Genomic DNA, 19,009 nt, shown 5'->3' with positions numbered 1-19,009 from the left:
CCACGCGCTATCGTGCAAAAAAGGTGGATTTATCACACAGAGACACAACTCAATCCGCGACACCACGGCAACTCTCTTGGCACAAGTTTGTAAAGACGTTAAGGTCGAACCAGTTTTGACCCCCTTGTCAGGAGAGAGTTTCGATTTAAAGTCAACTAACATTCAAGACAACGCTCGTCTCGATATCGCTGCTAGGGGATTTTGGATTCCAGGACAGAAGGCATTTTTTGACGTAAGGGTTTTCAACCCAATTGCCAAACGGTTCTCGAATTCCACTATTTCCAAAGCATGTGACTCGAACGAGAAAGAAAAGAAGCGCGTATACAATTCGAGAATTTTACAAATTGAGCACGGCTCATTCACTCCTATTGTTTTTACCGCTATGGGCGGCATGGGAAGAGAGACTAAGTGCTTCTATAAAAGACTCAGTGAACTTTTATCCGAAAAACGAGATGAACCTTTGTCAGTCACAACAACTTGGGTTAGAAGAAAGGTGGTCTTTGCTCTTTTGAGTTCAGTTCTCTTGTGCCTCCGGGCAGTCGAACTCCATGGAGCAAAGATAACCTTCCTTCACTCTCCAAAAGTTCAAGCGACTGTGAACATTTATGTTCTATTTGAATTTATTGAATATAACATATAACGAATTTTGTTAGGTGGTTTTCATCAAATATTTTTAAAATTTTTCCAAAACCATTGTGAAATTTAACAGTATATCCTACAGTATATATTAAAGAATAAATTATATTTTGCCTGTTTAAAAGAAAAAAAAAAAAAAATCATGACCGCATAATTAGATTAAAAGCTAAAGTGCACGAAAATAAGAAATCAAATCTGTCCTTGATGAATTTCTATCAATTTTTTTAGAAATAATTTGCTATCATTGTGATGAGAATTTTTTAGACTACAAGTTAGTGTAAAATTTGTTACTGGATACTGAAAGTTTAAAAAGTAATGGATCAAAAACGAAAAACGTAAAACCACTTTTATAAACACAGCATATAGAAACCAGCCCTCTTCGCATGACGAGCTGTTTTTTTCTGAACTTTTTGTAACGACCAAATTAAAGCTAAAACAAAAGAGTTTTCAATAGACACGATCAGAACACTTCGGGTAATCAAAGAAGCACTTTTTCTATTCCATCCCATTACTTTGACTTATCTGGAATCAAATTATCGCTGACTATGGGTGCTTTTTCACTACGCTAGATAGATAAATGGTTCTCATCAATGGTCCTTTTCATAAATTTCTAAGGGTTGTAAAAAATATACAATGAAGATTCGTGCTTAACATCAGATTTTGATCGCTTCATATTAAGATTTCAGATTTAACGTCGAAAATTGGTCATTAAACCTTTTGTTCTCTAAGAGAGGGGTAGAGCTCTCTTGGCTTAATGACCAATTAAACCAAAGATACACCGAAAATAAATTGTTTGCAATAAAATAGCATTCAGAGCATCAACATTTATCAGCAGTGAAATGGTTCGGTTTTTGCATAAAATGAAAGAACTGCCTCCACTGTTGGAGAACTGTTTTTAAAAACGACTGACTTATAATTACTTTCAATTAAATTTTGTCAACCATGCTGCAATCAACTCCAAATTCAAAGGGTCGTAAACGCTTTGACAACTGTTTTGGGAGTCAGTAATATTTTCCTATCAATTTTTTTGTTTCAGCTAATCGATTCTCGCCACACAGTCTCAATGAAAAAGCGCCATATGCTAGCTCAAAATACCTGTTAGAGGCGATTTCCGGCTGGACAAGGGTGGGTGGGTTCGGAAACTGGGGTGGTGGATGACTTAAACTTTCTAATGATTAGTTTTGAGTGGTCGAAATTGCAGGAAGTAAAAAACGTTATCTCAAATAAAAAGGGTACAGTAGCCCTTTGCTCCTTTAGCAAATTCGACCTAACTGAAAAATTAATCACTTCTTGGATAAGATCTTGGATAAAGTTCAAAGTTGATATTTTTATTCCCGTCGTTGAAAACACAACTTAAAAAAGTCATCAATGCTTTGTAAAAAGAGTCAGTGATAGAGAATCATAACATAGAGTCTGTCTATTATTTCGATTAAATTAAAGTGACATTTCCATAATTAAAAGTTTAGTAATTACTGTTATACATTTGGGGATCATGTAAAAGATTTCTTTTGAAAGAAACTCATTTCAATTACACTTGGAGGTTTCTGGGGAATTCGTAAATAGTAAACTGCATACTGATACAGTCTGCTAGATATTAATATGGTAATATTTGCTCTTCATCTTTGATTTTTTTCTACAGTGATTAGATTGACACATGCGCGATAAAATTTCTATTATTGGTCTTCAGAGGTTAATATATTCTTTGAAAACTTAACCTCTGATACTCAGGGTAATGGATATGGCCTTTAAAGTATTATTTTAATTTTTGTATTATTTATTCCTATTTTTACAGCAATCATTGTTCTTTTATTTTCATAATTACTATATTCAAAACAAAATAATTTTCTTCGTTTTCTTGTATTCTTTTTGGACCTACCGGGAGGTCATTTAATTTGACCGTTGTCCGTTCGTCTGTTACAAGCTTTTCTCGGGATTGGCTCATTAGTTTATTTTTATTTTTTGCACAATGATACAAAATAGCAATGCCTGAAAAGTGACGGAGCCCGATTTTTGAAAAAAAATTTTGGGGGCAAATTTGGGCCAAAAACTACCTAAAAATAAGGTTTTTTGGACTTTGTGCAAAATTGCTTCATTAGTTTTTCCTGATTTTTGGCAGAAAGATAGAGTGCAAGATACCCTAAAATGTGGCTGAAGTAATTTTTCTCGGAAAATTTTTTTTCGTCGTCAAATACGGATTTTCGCAAATTTAGGCCAAAAACTACCTAAAAATAAGGTTTTTTGGACTTTGTGCAAAATTGCTTCATTAGTTTTTCCTGATTTTTGGCAGAAAGATAGAGTGCAAGGTACCCTAAAATGTGGCTGAAGTAATTTTTCTCGGAAATTTTTTTTTCGTCGTAAAATACGGATTTTCGTTTTTTGGGGAAATTCCCTTTTACCATTTTCCTGTTAGCAGCTTTTTTCGGGATTGGCTCATTAGTTTTTTTAAAATTTTTGTACAATGATACAAAATAGCAATGCCTAAAAAGTGACGGAGCCCGATTTTTGAAAAAAAAATTTGGGGGCAAATTTGGGCCAAAAACTACCTAAAAATAAGGTTTTTTGGACTGTGTGCAAAATTGCTTCATTAGTTTTTCCTGATTTTTGGCAGAAAGATAGAGTGCAAGGTACCCTAAAATGTGGCTGAAGTGATTTTTCTCGGAAAATTTTTTTTCGTCGTTAAATACGGATTTTCGCAAATTTGGGCCAAAATGTGCCTAAAAATGGGGTTTTCTGGACTCTGCGTGAAATTGCCTCATTAGTTTTTTCAAATTTTTTGGACAAAGATAAAAGGCAAGGTTCTCTAAAACATGATTGAAGCCTTTTTTCCGGAAAATTTTCTTTGGCCGTAAAACTTGGATTTTCTTATTTGGGGAAATTCCCTTATATCATTTTTAGGGAAAAAGAACATTTCTCGCAATTGGATCAATATTCTTTTCTGATTTTTTGCACTTTGATGTAAAATGGTAATCTTTAAAATCTGATGAAGCCCGATTTTCAAAAAATAATTTTTTGGGGCAAATTTTGGCCAAAATGTGCCTAAAAATGGGGTTTTCTGGACTTTGTTTGAAATTGCTTCATTTGTTTTTTCAATTTTTTTGATAAAGATAAAAGGCAAGTATCTCTAAAACGTAACTCAAGCTGTTTTTTCCGGAAAAAATTTTTTGGCTGTAAAAATCGGATTTTCTTATTTGGGGAAACTCCCTTTTGTCATATTTAGGGAAAATGAGCATTTCTCGAGATTGGCTTGGTGTTTTTTTTTTATTTTTTGCATAGTGCTATAAAATGGTAATATTTAATTTCTGATGGAGCCTGATTTTCGAAAAAATAATTTTTTGAGCAAATTTGGGCAGAAAAGTGCCTATATTCAAGCTGCTCATTACACTTTCTTACTCTCTTGCTATTTGTCCTATTTTTATCTGATTTTGGTCACCAGGTAGGTCCGTTCAGCATGTTGCTTGTTGTTCTTCATTTGCCTACTCAAAAATCAAAAAGACTGTCACAGAGTTAATAAAATAGACAATATAGAAATTGACATGGTAGTGCATTGCAAGTGAATTGATTCATCTTTATATGTGGTATGCATTTTGGTTGATATCATAAGTCACATGTGGATATATTTCTATTTTGAAATTATTACAATTGATGTATCGCTTATCCCTAATGCAGCTTATATTCATTGATTTTCAAATTATTGTAAATTGTCGTCATTTTCAGTCTTTATTAACAAAAAGTCGAATGGATTCGAAAGTTTTCTTTACAATCACTAACATTCGATACTGCATATACGCTTAAAGTAATTTATCAATATTGTTTCATTCTATTTGAACCGATTGCGATATTCTATATTTGCTCATTGGAAACATAAAATTTTATGATTTTCAGCATTTCTATCGTAAATCAACTGTCGCACTCAGCCACCAACCGACCATTGACAATAGTAAAATACAGTAACAATTCTTATCGCGATTTCTACGATTCCACTGTGACTTCTTTCGACCTATGTATCCAGACTTGACCTCTATCTTCGAACACTAGAATTCCACTTTTCCACACTTTCGGAAACTTCACCATGTAGTACGTTCCGCATCCGATCTCAGGAACGGAAATAGCTATAAACTTCATTTTTTCTTTAAAAGGTCACCAATGGGTGTTGCATCCGTCCATTCTATAATTGGAACCCATAGAGTTTGATCCAAGTTGGCCAGAACACTGGAATTATACTTTTCCACACTTTCGGAAATGTCACCAAGCAGTACGTTCCGCATCCGATCTCAGGAACAGAAATAGCTATGAATTTCATTTTTTCTTTGAAAAGTCACCAATGGGTGTGGCATCCGTCCGTTTTATAATTGGAACCCATACAGTTTGATTCAAGTTGGCCAGAACACTGGAATTCCACTTTTCCACACTTTCGGAAACTTCACCATGTAGTACGTTCCGCATCCGATCTCAGGAACGGAAATAGCTATAAACTTCATTTTTTCTTTAAAAGGTCACCAATGGGTGTGGCATCTGTCCGTTCTATAATTGGAACCCATACAGTTTGATCCAAGTTGGCCAGAAAACTCGAATCCCACTTTTCCACACTTTCGGAAATGTCAACAAGCAGTACGTTCCGCATCCGATCTCAGGAACGGAAATAGCTATAAACTTTATTTTTTCTTTAAAAGGTCACCAATGGGTGTGGCATCCGTCCGTTCTATAATTGGAACCCATACAGTTTGATCCAAGTTGGCCAGAACACTGGAATTATACTTTTCCACACTTTCGGAAATGTCACCAAGCAGTACGTTCCGCATCCGATCTCAGGAACGGAAATAGCTATAAACTTCATTTTTTCTTTGAAAGGTCACCAATGGGTGTGGCATCCGTCCGTTCTATAATTGGAACCCATACAGTTTGATCCAAGTTGGCCAGAACACTTTTTGATAGCACTTTCGATTTGAATGTGAATATGACGCTACGAATCTGAATATGACGCTACCAATATGACGCTAAGTTCATTTTGGTGGAGAGGAAGTAGAATTTTGAAAATCCAAATTCTTAACGCGCGAGCAGATATATGAAATATAAAAAACATTCAAATGTGAGAAGAGAAAGAGTGAAGGTAGAAGAATTATGTTTATTCCTAAAGCTTGGACTGAAGCAATTAAGTTATGCATCCTACGTTATAAAGACACATTAACAGACTGTCCAACATTTAATTCAAGACATTTTTTCAAACCTAATGATCTACTTGGCTATTTCGTTCCTGAAATCACCGTTTGGGACCCATTTAGAGGGTCAAAAGTTTTATGCCCTGTTCATATGCAGCCACTAATACCAACTGACATTTGGACAGATGGAACGTATTCCTCAAGGCTTCCAAGACAATGCATTGACATCACTGGACCTTCGCTTTTGGTTTCGAGGGAGTACAAGTGCACTTTGTGTTCAAGTAATTGGAGGACTACAGACAAGAAACTTCTGGCTCAGCATTGTGGTGTCTCAGAAGTAACATTTACCCAGAAGTTTTCTGCTAAAAATGCCTTTTTTGTCAACTTGTGCAGCTACGTTGCCAATGGATTATCTTTCCCTCAAATACACGAAATCTTGGTCGAAAGGACCATCGCATCATTGACGAAAATGAAGCACGAAATACCTTTCAATACGGTTAATGAAGATGAATTTAAGGAAATAGAGTCAATTCTTCTTGGAATGGTCCCCAAAAACAATTTTCTGCAAGATCTGTTCTTGGCTTGGTTTGATAAAAATGAGAAATTTTTTACCTCAAATATGCTGTCCATTGCATCACAAATTCTCACTGTTGATCATACATTTAAGGTAAATTTTCTAAATATTTATTTTGTGAATTTAGTCACATAGGAAGTGCTCACAAAGTATAATATCTAATGTCGACATCCCTCGTCTAATTCCGACACCCTTCTTTAGAGAAAGGAAGCTTGAATCACTGATTGAAAATTTTTCATCCTTTTAAAGGATTATTTTTCTGATCACTAAGCAAATAAAAACAGTTTCAACCTTTCTATAAACTTCAGCTGATAAAAACGGTGTTGAAATTAGAGGTGGGGTGTGGACCAAGTTACGGTACTAAATACTTGCTGACCATTCCCTTACTTTATGTGGAGTTAAATGTGGTTTGAAAAGTAAAAGGTGTAAAGACTTTTGAGTTATGAACATTCTGAAAAAGTGACCTAAGGAAAAGTCAGTGGTTTTGAAATTTAATTTCCTCGTGGTATCAAACAGTCTCAAAGGCATTTTCAAAATGAAATATTTTGCTCACTCGCCAAAATAAGTTCCTGCCAAAATTAAATTTTTTGTTTCCTTGCCTAAATAACCCTTGAAATTCATAAAAATTGCTCAAAATAAGGCAAAATAGAACAGATTTACGCTGTCATTCGCCAAAATTGAAAATTTCGTTGACTCGCCAAAATTAGTTCCCGCCAAAATAAGTTCCCTTAAGGTATTTGAAAAAAAAATAGATAAAAATCAAAGCAGATAAAGTAGAATTTTATGCAAAATTTACTGAAGGTGGCTAAGTTTTCTAACTAGCCTTTCAACTTTTTTCAGGTCTCTGCAAATGTTGGAATGAAGCGCCAAGGAGATACCAAAGAGTGGGTGAAACTATTCAACTCGCTCTTCATAGTGCTTAATGAGAACAAAGAAATAATTAGTTGGCATTTTACTCAAAAAGAACAGTTTGACTTTGTCAGAGATTTACTTGAAAAGATTGATTCTCAAACTGACATAGGAATGATAATACTTGACATTTGTTGTAAGTGGGCTAACAAAATCCACAGTGTTTTTGGTGAAGACATCTTCATAAAACTGGATCCATTTCATGGACTTCAACGAATTACTGAAACCCTACGTAAAGATCATCCTTTTCACAAAGAAATGTGCAACGATTTGAAACATTTGCTTCGCAAGGAAGGTATGTTTTTAGTTAGATTTCCAAAGTTTTAAAGTTACTTGAGGTGCTGCGGTATAGTGGTAGTCGACCTTGGATTCTGTGCAGGAGGCCAGGGTTCGATTCCCACTCACGGAAGTTCACTTGGCAAGTGAATATACGTTCTTTCGCCCGGGTCAACCCATGCCATGTGAGGGGAATTGGATAGTCAGTTCAAGGTGCTGACGGGGCGCTCATTAGTAAGCCTCTATAGTTGCGAGAATAGGCCTCTAAAGCTTCCTGCAACTCAACCAAATAGAAATAGAAATAGAGAACTAAAATGTTCTAAATCTAAACATTTCCATATTAGAGAGAGGAAAGCTAAAATCAAACTTTGAGCTGTGTGTTATTTTTCTTTGCAAGATTTAATTCCAGTCTTTTGTTATTTAAAAATTACTTATCCTGTATTACTAAACATATTTAAATTTCATTTAGGAGATACTGGTAAGGAAAGATTAGAGGACACTGCCTCCCCAGATGTTATTCTTAAAAGACTAAATAACATTGTAAATCATTGGATGGCTATGGAAGAGCACGTAACTTGTCGATCGCTAATTACTGCTGATACCCAAATAGCCATAATCAATCTGAGACACCATGTGGTGAAAGGGTGTCTTTCTGGCATCCCTCCCAATTGTACATCTGGATCTAATGAAAACCTACACAAGTTAGTATTAAGCCCCACTTTTATCACAAAGCACCCCAAAACTTTTATTCCTAATTTCTACTTAGGGTGGATGTAACCAATCTTTCTGAAAGGGTTCATATTTGATGTCCTAAAAGAACCTGTTAATGTTTACAAATTAGAAAATTTTCAAAGGTGTGGAAAAATAGTTTTTCAACTTCTGCTTCTTGAAAGATCAAAATTCAGTCAAATTAGCTCAATTGTCAAATTCACCAAATTTTTGATTGTTTTCTCCTTTTCAGTCCATCTAAGGTTCTGAGGGTTAAAACTCATACAGCACACACCAATAAGCCTGCAACCATAGGATACCCTAGGACTTTCTGTGTCTAAACATGTTCACTGCTGAGTCCTAAAAAAATTGTCCTCTTGGCATTTCATTGAAAGCTTTACTTGCTTCAAATACCTTTAAATTGTTTTAAAAATTATTGCCCTTAAGAAGTAATGTGTTATTATTTTGACCCATCCATCTACTACTAGTGTACTCATAGTTGGCAGCAAACGTGTAAAAGATATTTTAAAGTAAGCTGGATGGATTCTGTATTGGGCTCTTTCAGAAAGAATCCCTTCATGAGGGTGGAGGATGAATTGTCCAGGGGTCCCAAAAAAGAGGGGGGTATACCCCATGTCCATGGAGTGAAAAATGAAAATGTCCAGGGGTAATTCATTGAAAAATAAGATATCCTCCACCCCCAATGAACACATTTTTTTCGGAAGAGCGCATTATTGCTTACTCATCAATTTTAATTCACAAGCTTTTCACATTGGGTTGATGCGTATGTGGAGCAAGATAGGTCAGAAAGAGGATATGAAATATGTGTCTGATATAAAGAAAAACCACTTATGTAAAAATAAAACCTTTTCCTTTTTATCTCTTTATAGACAATTGAACAAATTCATCAAAGGTCATGTTGTTGGACCCAAGCTTGCAAAGGCTCTGTTAACAGTTTTTTTTCATCGTTGGAACGTTAAAAGAAGTATTGAACTCTCCAAAAAGGGTGCCAGTGAGAATGACAGTACAAGGTTTGTATAATAATATTCTGTTTTCCTTTAGAATGTTCTAAAACTCAAAGTCAAAATAAACTCTTGGAAATGTGCGGATATCCGCAAATATGGCAAATTTTTCAAAATGACCCTTGGAAAGAATTCTTTTTGGACCTACCTTATAAATTAAAAACCTGTGTATGTCCGTCCGTCTGTTCTTAGGTTTTCTCGGGATTGGCCCATTCGAATTTTTTATTTTTTGGCTCAAAAAACGCTTCTTTATCTAAAAGAATCACTATTTATAAGCATGTATCAATGTTCTTAACCTAGTTAATCAATTTTTTTTTTCGTGAAAGCTTAATTTAAAAGAATATTTGTGTTAAGACATGAAATTTTGGTTGCTAGACGTGTATTTATGGAAAAATAGGTCAAATTCGATAGCAATCACTTGTTATTAATTTTTCTCAAGATTGGCTCATTCATTTTTTATGATTTATTGCACAAATTTGAATCTTTATCCATAAGAATCACTTTTAATTTATAAACTTAGATCGATGTTCCTAACTAAATTACTCAAATTTTAGATGAGATATTTTCTACCTTCCAACCCCTTCCCTTAATACCACCCAATGGCCACGGGGGACAATCAATGATGAAAACGAACGAAGAATTTTAATAAATCGTATTGTATATCCTATTTGTATTCTGAATGATTGTTTTAACGGTCATGCTTACGTAGATATCAATTATATGTTTTAAATGCATAAAAGTAAATAAATAGTCAATAAAAGTATTGCTTGTTATACCTTAAAATGAGGGTGGACGACCTAAAGTTGGTCTTATATCCCCTGGAACCTTTAGAATTTAACTTTTTATCCTCCTGGAAAGGTTCGTCCACCCGCTATGTAATGGTCCAAGAAATTTTTTGTTTATTGATCATTTTATACATGAGTTGTTAGGAATGAAGAAGTGCATTTTGAACATTGAGGATGTTTCTTTTTATACTTCACATTTTCTTTTTAGAAAAGTCTGTTCGAAATCTGATGGCGAACGAAAAGAACAATCGTTTGGGCTTGGAGGACTCCAGCGCCAGTCTATTGCGAGAGTTCTGGAACCTCCTGGTAAATGGACAAACCGTCGAAGTATCGTTTTCGATCATCCTCTGGTCCCGAGAATATACACGTCTCGAATGATTAAACGGTTCATTCCAAACATGAATGTCCTTGAGCTGTGTGGCTTCGCTAAGGACACCGAAATTCCACATGGCGGTGAAGTTGAAAACGTATCTAAACTCGGCTTTTCTAAAATTTCTGTCACTCCCGAAAATCTTATTGTTGTGGCTGCCAATCAAATGAAAATACTGATCGAAAAGTGTGATGTCTCTACAAGGACTATGTTAAGTTTGAAAGGAGTCACAAATAAAGTCGAGGATAACGTTCTTTTGCTGAAGGAGAATAAATGCTCTACTATTCAATCGATTTGCAATTTTATAGGCATTACGATAATCCTGATTACCAACCATCAATTTTTGCCAGTTTTCCCATATTTTCCATCAACCTGCACTACACCATTATACTGGCTTTACATAGCTCAACATGGAAACACCTACGCTGACGTATGTGAAGAACAAATCATGGAGCCACCATCCAAAAAGTTGAAAGCCTCTTGTTCCTGTGGTCGTTCGTCGAAATCAGACGTCGCTTGTATTGATGATAACTTTCACAAGACGAAATGTCCCTGCTACATAGCTAAACGGCCATGTACCAGTGCTTGCATTTGCAAAAAGTGTGGGAATACTTATGGAATTCGAGTTCCCCAGCAGACGAAATCAAGAAAAAGGTCAAAACCAGAATTGTCGACTGCAAGGGTTCCTGATGGACAATACGTAAGAAATATCGGAGAGGACCCTATCCAAGGCAAATGGTCCGACGTCGAGACTATTTTGCTTTACAGTATACTTTCAAACGAATCTAAGGAAAGACTATGTTACCGGCATGAGCTCTTCTGCAAGGAAGCCTCAAAACTAAAAGCCAAATATTTTCAAATCGACCCAAAGACGCCAAGAGAAATTTATTCCAAGATTAAACATTCAAAGAGCAGCCGTCAATGGTACGATGCTATTCTCAAAACACTCTAAATCTAATGTATTTTGACGCAATTTGTCAGGCATTTAGAATATCGTGAGCTCTCTTCAAAGTTTATATTTATGCTTTTACATTTCCATGTTTACTTGGAAGTTTTTAAATTTGTCATTGTAATATTGATTAAAAAGTGAAAATAATTTAAGTAAAGTTGCTATAAGCTTTTTAATTGAACAGGTTCCATAACAAACAGGGCGCACCTTTAGTGTAAGGTAGTTCGTCGAGTTTCATCTGGATTATTTCTAGCGAATCAAACTTCTCGTGGCGGCTTTATGACTATATGACTATATAAAGAATAATTTGATACCTGTTTTCAATTCAAGTTCTTATAAACTTCACGCCCAACCTCGACTAATATTCTAGTATTCTTATAAAAAAGTATGTAACTTTGAAGTCTTTTTACTATGTTACGCAGTTTTTGCTCTACGTAGTATTCATAACTTGTATAACTGACGTTGCACTGAAACTTTTTTGCGAAGAGATCTGAGAGCACTCTTGTGTTTGTTTTCATATGTACACCGCTCTAGAAATTAGACAAATATTAGGTATCATTTGTTTTTCAATTTCTCCTTGTAATTATATTTTAAACCTCTAAAAGTATGTCAGATAAAAGCTGAAAACAAACGTACGAAAAATTCTAAACCTTTTCATGCCTTTTATGGGGGCCCCATTTATGGTAATTGTCGTGAAGGATTTCTACCAATTCAAAATTTGTGTTACAGAACTATAAAAATAGAGGTGTCTGAAAAAGGTTGACCGTGTTATTATTCGAGTACAAATACCTTATCGGGGAAAAGTGACGAAATTTTGGACAAGTGACGAATATTTTCCCCGACGAAAATTTTCCCCGGCAATGCGTTTACCAACTACCAGCAAGTGACGAATTTTTCCCCGGCGAAGTTTTCCCCGATAAGGTATGCCAATTTAGCGATGTAAAACGGGCCGTAATCAGTTCGAATATTAAAAGAAAACAATTATTATGGTATGTCTAAGTTCTCTCTTATATTATACTTCCTTACAGCTACTTGTTTCAAATAAACACCCCTCCTAAAGGGGGAGGGGGGCGTAGTTTGAAAATTTTTCCTCAACGGAGGGGCGTTTATTCGAAGTAGTACGGTAACTGAAATTCTTGACTTTTAAGGGTATGCCTAAACAGTTACCGGGTCGAGCGAGCTTGGCATCTGTTGACTTGATCTTTCCACCGTGTTGGAGCACTCATGAGCACCGGGAGGTCTTTTTCAAACAGCCTAGAAAAGTAGCCAATATTAGGCTAGCACCCACAAAAATCTGTAAAGCCCGAAGGGCTAGATCCGCTGCCTCTATCGAAAAGTGAAGCAAGTTTTGGTAGGATTTCCTATCAAAGAAATCACGCGACAACAAACAATTTCAGTTTAAGAGATGCGAAATAGCGTTTGCCACCTACTTTTTTTTATTTCGCGCTCGAAAAACAATGAATTAAAATGCTAGATCCTATCCATCGGCACTAAATTTAAAAAGCCAAATCTTTTTGCTGGAGAAAGCTTAAAGTTGCCTATCTAGCTCTTCGGGCCTTACAGATATCTGTGCTAGCCAGGGGGTAGCGGTTTGTGTGAATGCGTGAATGGGCATTTTCGGTTGCATGAATGTGATAAACTTAAAAAAGAAATGCGTATAACATGAATGCATTAATCTGGGCTATTTTGTGCGTGAAAACGTGAATTTTCCCTTTTTTCCCACCGATTATGTGTAGTTTTTCCCAATTTTACAATGTTTCCCCGATTTTTTCTCGATAAGTTTTCCGATTTTATGAAAAATCGGGTTACTTTAGGCGTACAAACTTTCGCGAGGACGAAAAATCGCGAAATTCACGACATTTACTTTCGCGAATTTAACGGAAAAATATTTTTCGCGAGCATAAACTTTCGCGAATCAAGACGTAAAATTGAGAATTTTCACATGAAAAATGGCTTAGAGGGACAAGTACTTCTTGGATTAGCTTGAAACATTTGTCCTTTGACTTAGTAGTCTTTTAGCAGGCTAAAAAGTGCCATAAAAGTTACTATTTATTCAAAGTTGGAAGTTTTACAGATTTTCTATTTTGTCAAGAATTTTTCGCGAGCATAAACTTTCAATTCAGCATTGCGGACGAAGTAAAACCCAGAATAAAAACATACTGGTTTAAAATATTTCGCTCTCTCTTAGAGCATCTTCAGTTTTTTTGAATAACAAAGACGTTTAACAATTACAGCCAATTCGATTGACTTCAAAATATGCCAATTTTGCCCTGTTTGCCAATTATTTTGCATTCGATTGACAGAAATTTGGCAAAGTTGGCAAAATTTGAGTGCCATAAATGCCAAATAAAAAAGATGTGGTGAATCTGGCATTCTTGGCATTTTTGGAACTTACCTCCATACGTCTCCATACAAAACACTGTTCCCATGAGACCTGTGTTCTTTTCGCTCCAATTTTGCCACTTTTGCCAAAGATTTTGAAAAATAGAAGACCTTCCAATGCTAAAGCAAAACAATGCGATCGGCAATTTTGATTGGTTAAAAAATCGTTCGCTTTACAAACGCCGACAGAAAACTGCTGACTAAGCATCACAAAACGGAAATCATAATGGTGGCGTAGCGATGTACAAATTTGCCATAAAGCTGTGATCTTTTGACATTGAAATTGTGAATTTGGCAAAGTTGGTATGTGTGGCAAATTTTCACTTTCTAGGATCATCACCTCAAGGTCAGCAAAGGAGTGGTCGCGATGGAAATGTTCATAAACTTTCGCGAATGGCCCTTCCTAAAATTTTTAGAGACATTTACTTTCGCGAAAAGGGCCACAATTCGTGAAAATCGCGAAAGTTTCTGCTCGCGAAAGTTTGTACGCCTAAAGTATTGCGTGAAAGTCGAGGCAAATTTGCGTGAATTTCGAAAAATACTATTTAAAATTAGAGCTTCTTATTCTCATCAAATGTAATTTTCTTGCAAGGAGTTCGAGGTGTGAATCCATAAGTTACCATAGTGTAGCGAGGTAAATTATCTTTTGATGTTTTGACTCGAATTTGATTTCCATTTTGTTTAAGTCTCTGTTAGTGTTAGAGTTTTGGGGATCCAAAAATATTCTATCCTTTTAACCATAAAAAATGTCTAGTCTGTTATTTTCCAAAGAGTGAGTGAGAGGAAGGAAAGACAAAATGGCGACCGCACTCACTAAACATAAGTAAATTATGGTACTTTATACTACCAATTTAAACCTGATTTCTTTTAAATAACTACGTATTTCGACGAACACGGATTGTAAAGTAGATGTTATATTTTTGGAAAGAAATCCTATATAGCGGTTTAAATATTGTTCTAAATAATGAAAGACTTAAAAATCATAGCACTTTGAAGTTGTTGACCTGCTTTTATTAATACATACTGTATAAGTAACATTTTAGATTTATCCAAAATCAGGTACAGCTTTTTTTATTATCAGAATATTAATTTATAAAACATCTTAAGAACATGTCCGACCTGAAAACAAGAAAAGTGAAATGGGAAATTACGCTTGACGTAAGAAATAAAAAGTGTAATCATGTCAAAATTTCGGGCCGACAAACCCCGTAGCGCCGTTTCTTCAACATTTTATAGAACTTCTGACCCCTTTTTTTGGAATCTTCACCCGAAAAAACATAAAATATCAAAACCTGGCAAAAAACTTTGGAATTGACCCGATAAACAACCCGAACCCGACTCGAACTCGAGATCCCTAGTGCAAGAGCACAATGCGCTACTAATTAGGCTGACTTCTGGTGCTATAGCTAAAAATTTTAAGGGTCTTATAGCTTGGTCAGACAAGACCTACGTTAAGAATATTTCACCCTCAATTTTGGCATTTTCTGAAGAATACTTGACACTTATCTAAACTACACTATTTTTATAAAAATAGCGTTTAATTTTTAGAGCATTTAGAAGATTCGACCAATTGTTTGTCGTAAAACGGCTGATGCAATAACGCCAACGCACTTTATGATGAAATCATAATAAAATTATAGTGCATCCCGACGCACGCATATCATTATAACCTGGTTGTCCAAGAATAAAATCGGTAAAAAAAATCTTTGAAGGTGGGCCAAAGGGTAGGCCAAGCGTAGGCCATATGGCCCGGGCCAGAGAGGTGGACCAGGTTTTGTTCAAACCCAAAAAAAAACTCGTGTGAAGAGACTTGCTTTGGAAATTTATTCAAACACGTTTTGAGAAGGCTTTGATAAAAGTACTTATTTCCCTATCCTCATGTATGTAGCGAGGCTCAAAAACGCTAAAAAATAAGACCAATTTGAGAACAAAGGCTGTTTACTTTGTAAGAACTAATTACCGAAAGGTATATCACCGTCTATCAAGAGTTATTAATTTGATTCTTATAAAGTATATGCTTATAAGAAAAATAAATATGCTCATATTGCACGCCATCCCTTGTTTACTTTATAAGAACTAATTACCGAAAGGTATATCACCGTTTATCAAGAGTTATTGACTTGATTCTTATAAAGTATATGCTTATAAAAAAAAAAATGCTCATATTGCCCGTCATCCCTTGTTAACTTTATAAGAACTAATTACCGAAAGGTATATCACCGTTTATCAAGAGTTATTGATTTGATTCTTATAAAGTATATGCTTATAAGAAAAATAAATATGCTCATATTGCACGCCATCCCTTGTTTACTTTATAAGAACTAATTACCGAAAGGTATATCACCGTTTATCAAGAGTTATTGACTTGATTCTTATAAAGTATATGCTTATAAAAAAAAAAAGCTCATATTGCCCGTCATCCCTTGTTAACTTTATAAGAACTAATTACCGAAAGGTATATCACCGTTTATCAAGAGTTATTGATTTGATTCTTATAAAGTATATGCTTATAAAAAAAAAAATATGCTCATATTGCACGCCATCCCTTGTTTACTTTATAAGAACTAATTACCGAAAGGTATATCACCGTCTATCAAGAGTTATTGATTTGATTCTTATAAAGTATATGCTTATAAGAAAAATAAATATGCTCATATTGCACGCCATCCCTTGTTTAATTTATAATAACTAATTACCGAAAGCTATATCACCGTCTATCAAGAGTTATTGATTTGATTCTTATAAAGTATATGCTTATAAGAAAAATAGATATACTCATATTGCCCGTCATCCCTTGTTAACTTTATAAGAACTAATTACCGAAAGGTATATCACCGTTTATCAAGAGTTATTGACTTGATTCTTATAAAGTATATGCTTATAAAAAAAACAAATATGCTCATATTGCACGCCATCCCTTGTTTACTTTATAAGAACTAATTACCGAAAGGTATATCACCGTCTATCAAGAGTTATTGACTTGATTCTTATAAAGTATATGCTTATAAAAAAAAAATGCTCATATTGCCCGTCATCCCTTGTTAACTTTATAAGAACTAATTACCGAAAGGTATATCACCGTTTATCAAGAGTTATTGACTTGATTCTTATAAAGTATATGCTTATAAAAAAAAAAATGCTCATATTGCCCGTCATCCCTTGTTAACTTTATAAGAACTAATTACCGAAAGGTATATCACCGTTTATCAAGAGTTATTGACTTGATTCTTATAAGTATATGCTTATAAAAAAAAAAATATGCTCATATTGCACGCCATCCCTTGTTTACTTTATAAGAACTAATTACCGAAAGGTATATCACCGTCTATCAAGAGTTATTGATTTGATTCTTATAAAGTATATGCTTATAAGAAAAATAAATATGCTCATATTGCACGCCATCCCTTGTTTAATTTATAATAACTAATTACCGAAAGGTATATCACCGTCTATCAAGAGTTATTGATTTGATTCTTATAAAGTATATGCTTATAAGAAAAATAGATATACTCATATTGCCCGTCATCCCTTGTTAACTTTATAAGAACTAATTACCGAAAGGTATATCACCGTTTATCAAGAGTTATTGACTTGATTCTTATAAAGTATATGCTTATAAAAAAAACAAATATGCTCATATTGCACGTCATCCATCGTTTACTTTATAAGAACTAATCACCGAAAAGTATATCACCGTCTATCAAGAGTTATTGATTTGATTCTTATAAAGTATATGCTTATAAGAAAAATAAATATACTCATATCGCACCTCATCCCTTGTTTACTTTATAAGAACTAATTACCGAAAGGTATATCACCGTCTATCAAGAGCTATTGATTTAATTCTTATAACATAAGGCTTACAATTGAAATAAATAAGTTCGTGAAACTGGTTAAACTGGTGAAACAGCTTAGAGGGGTCTTTTGGCTATGTATATGTACAGTAAAATCCGTGAAACTGGTGAAACTGGTGAAACAGCTTAGAGGGGTCTTTTGGCTCTATGTAAGTACAAGAAAATCCGTGAAACTGGTGAAACTGGTGAAACAGCTTAGAGGGGTCTTTTGGCTATGTATATGTACAAGAAAATCCGTGAAACTGGTGAAACTGGTGAAACAGCTTAGAGGGGTCTTTTAGCTATGTATATGTACAAGAAAATCCGTGAAACTGGTGAAACTGGTGAAACTGGTGAAACTGGTGAAACAGCTTAGAGGGGTCTTTTGGCTATGTATATGTACAAGAAAATCCGTGAAACTGGTGAAACTGGTGAAACAGCTTAGAGGGGTCTTTTAGCTATGTATATGTACAAGAAAATCCGTGAAACTGGTGAAACTGGTGAAACAGCTTAGAGGGGTCTTTTGGCTCTATGTAAGTACAAGAAAATCCGTGAAACTGGTGAAACTGGTGAAACAGCTTAGAGGGGTCTTTTGGCTATGTATATGTACAGTAAAATCCGTGAAACTGGTGAAACTGGTGAAACAGCTTAGAGGGGTCTTTTGGCTCTATGTAAGTACAAGAAAATCCGTGAAACTGGTGAAACTGGTGAAACAGCTTAGAGGGGTCTTTTGGCTATGTATATGTACAAGAAAATCCGTGAAACTGGTGAAACTGGTGAAACAGCTTAGAGGGGTCTTTTGGCTCTATGTAAGTACAAGAAAATCCGTGAAACTGGTGAAACTGGTGAAACAGCTTAGAGGGGTCTTTTGGCTATGTATATGTACAAGAAAATCCGTGAAACTGGTGAAACTGGTGAAACAGCTTAGAGGGGTCTTTTGGCTCTATGTAAGTACAAGAAAATCCGTGAAACTGGTGAAACTGGTGAAACAGCTTAGAGGGGTCTTTTGGCTATGTATATGTACAAGAAAATCCGTGAAACTGGTGAAACTGGTGAAACAGCTTAGAGGGGTCTTTTAGCTATGTATATGTACAAGAAAATCCGTGAAACTGGTGAAACTGGTGAAACTGATGAAACAGCTTAGAGGGGTCTTTTGGCTATGTATATGTACAGTAAAATCCGTGAAACTGGTGAAACTGGTGAAACTGGTGAAACTGGTGAAACAGCTTAGAGGGGTCATTTGGCTACATATATATATTTATAAAAGAAAAGAATGTCTTATTAACAAAATTAAACGCTCATTTTTCGTCATATGAATATACGTCAAATACTTAGAAAAGTCCGTCATTTTCAGTCAAATACTTAGAAAAGTCCGTCATTTTCAGTCCTTGATATATTGCAAAGCTACC

This window comes from Clytia hemisphaerica, unplaced genomic scaffold (genome assembly GCF_902728285.1).
Source record: "Clytia hemisphaerica strain Z4C2 unplaced genomic scaffold, Clytia hemisphaerica genome assembly, whole genome shotgun sequence".
Lineage (NCBI taxonomy): Eukaryota > Metazoa > Cnidaria > Hydrozoa > Leptothecata > Clytiidae > Clytia > Clytia hemisphaerica.
The sequence above is the reverse complement of the archived record's forward strand: the minus strand, read 5'-3'. Positions refer to the sequence as shown.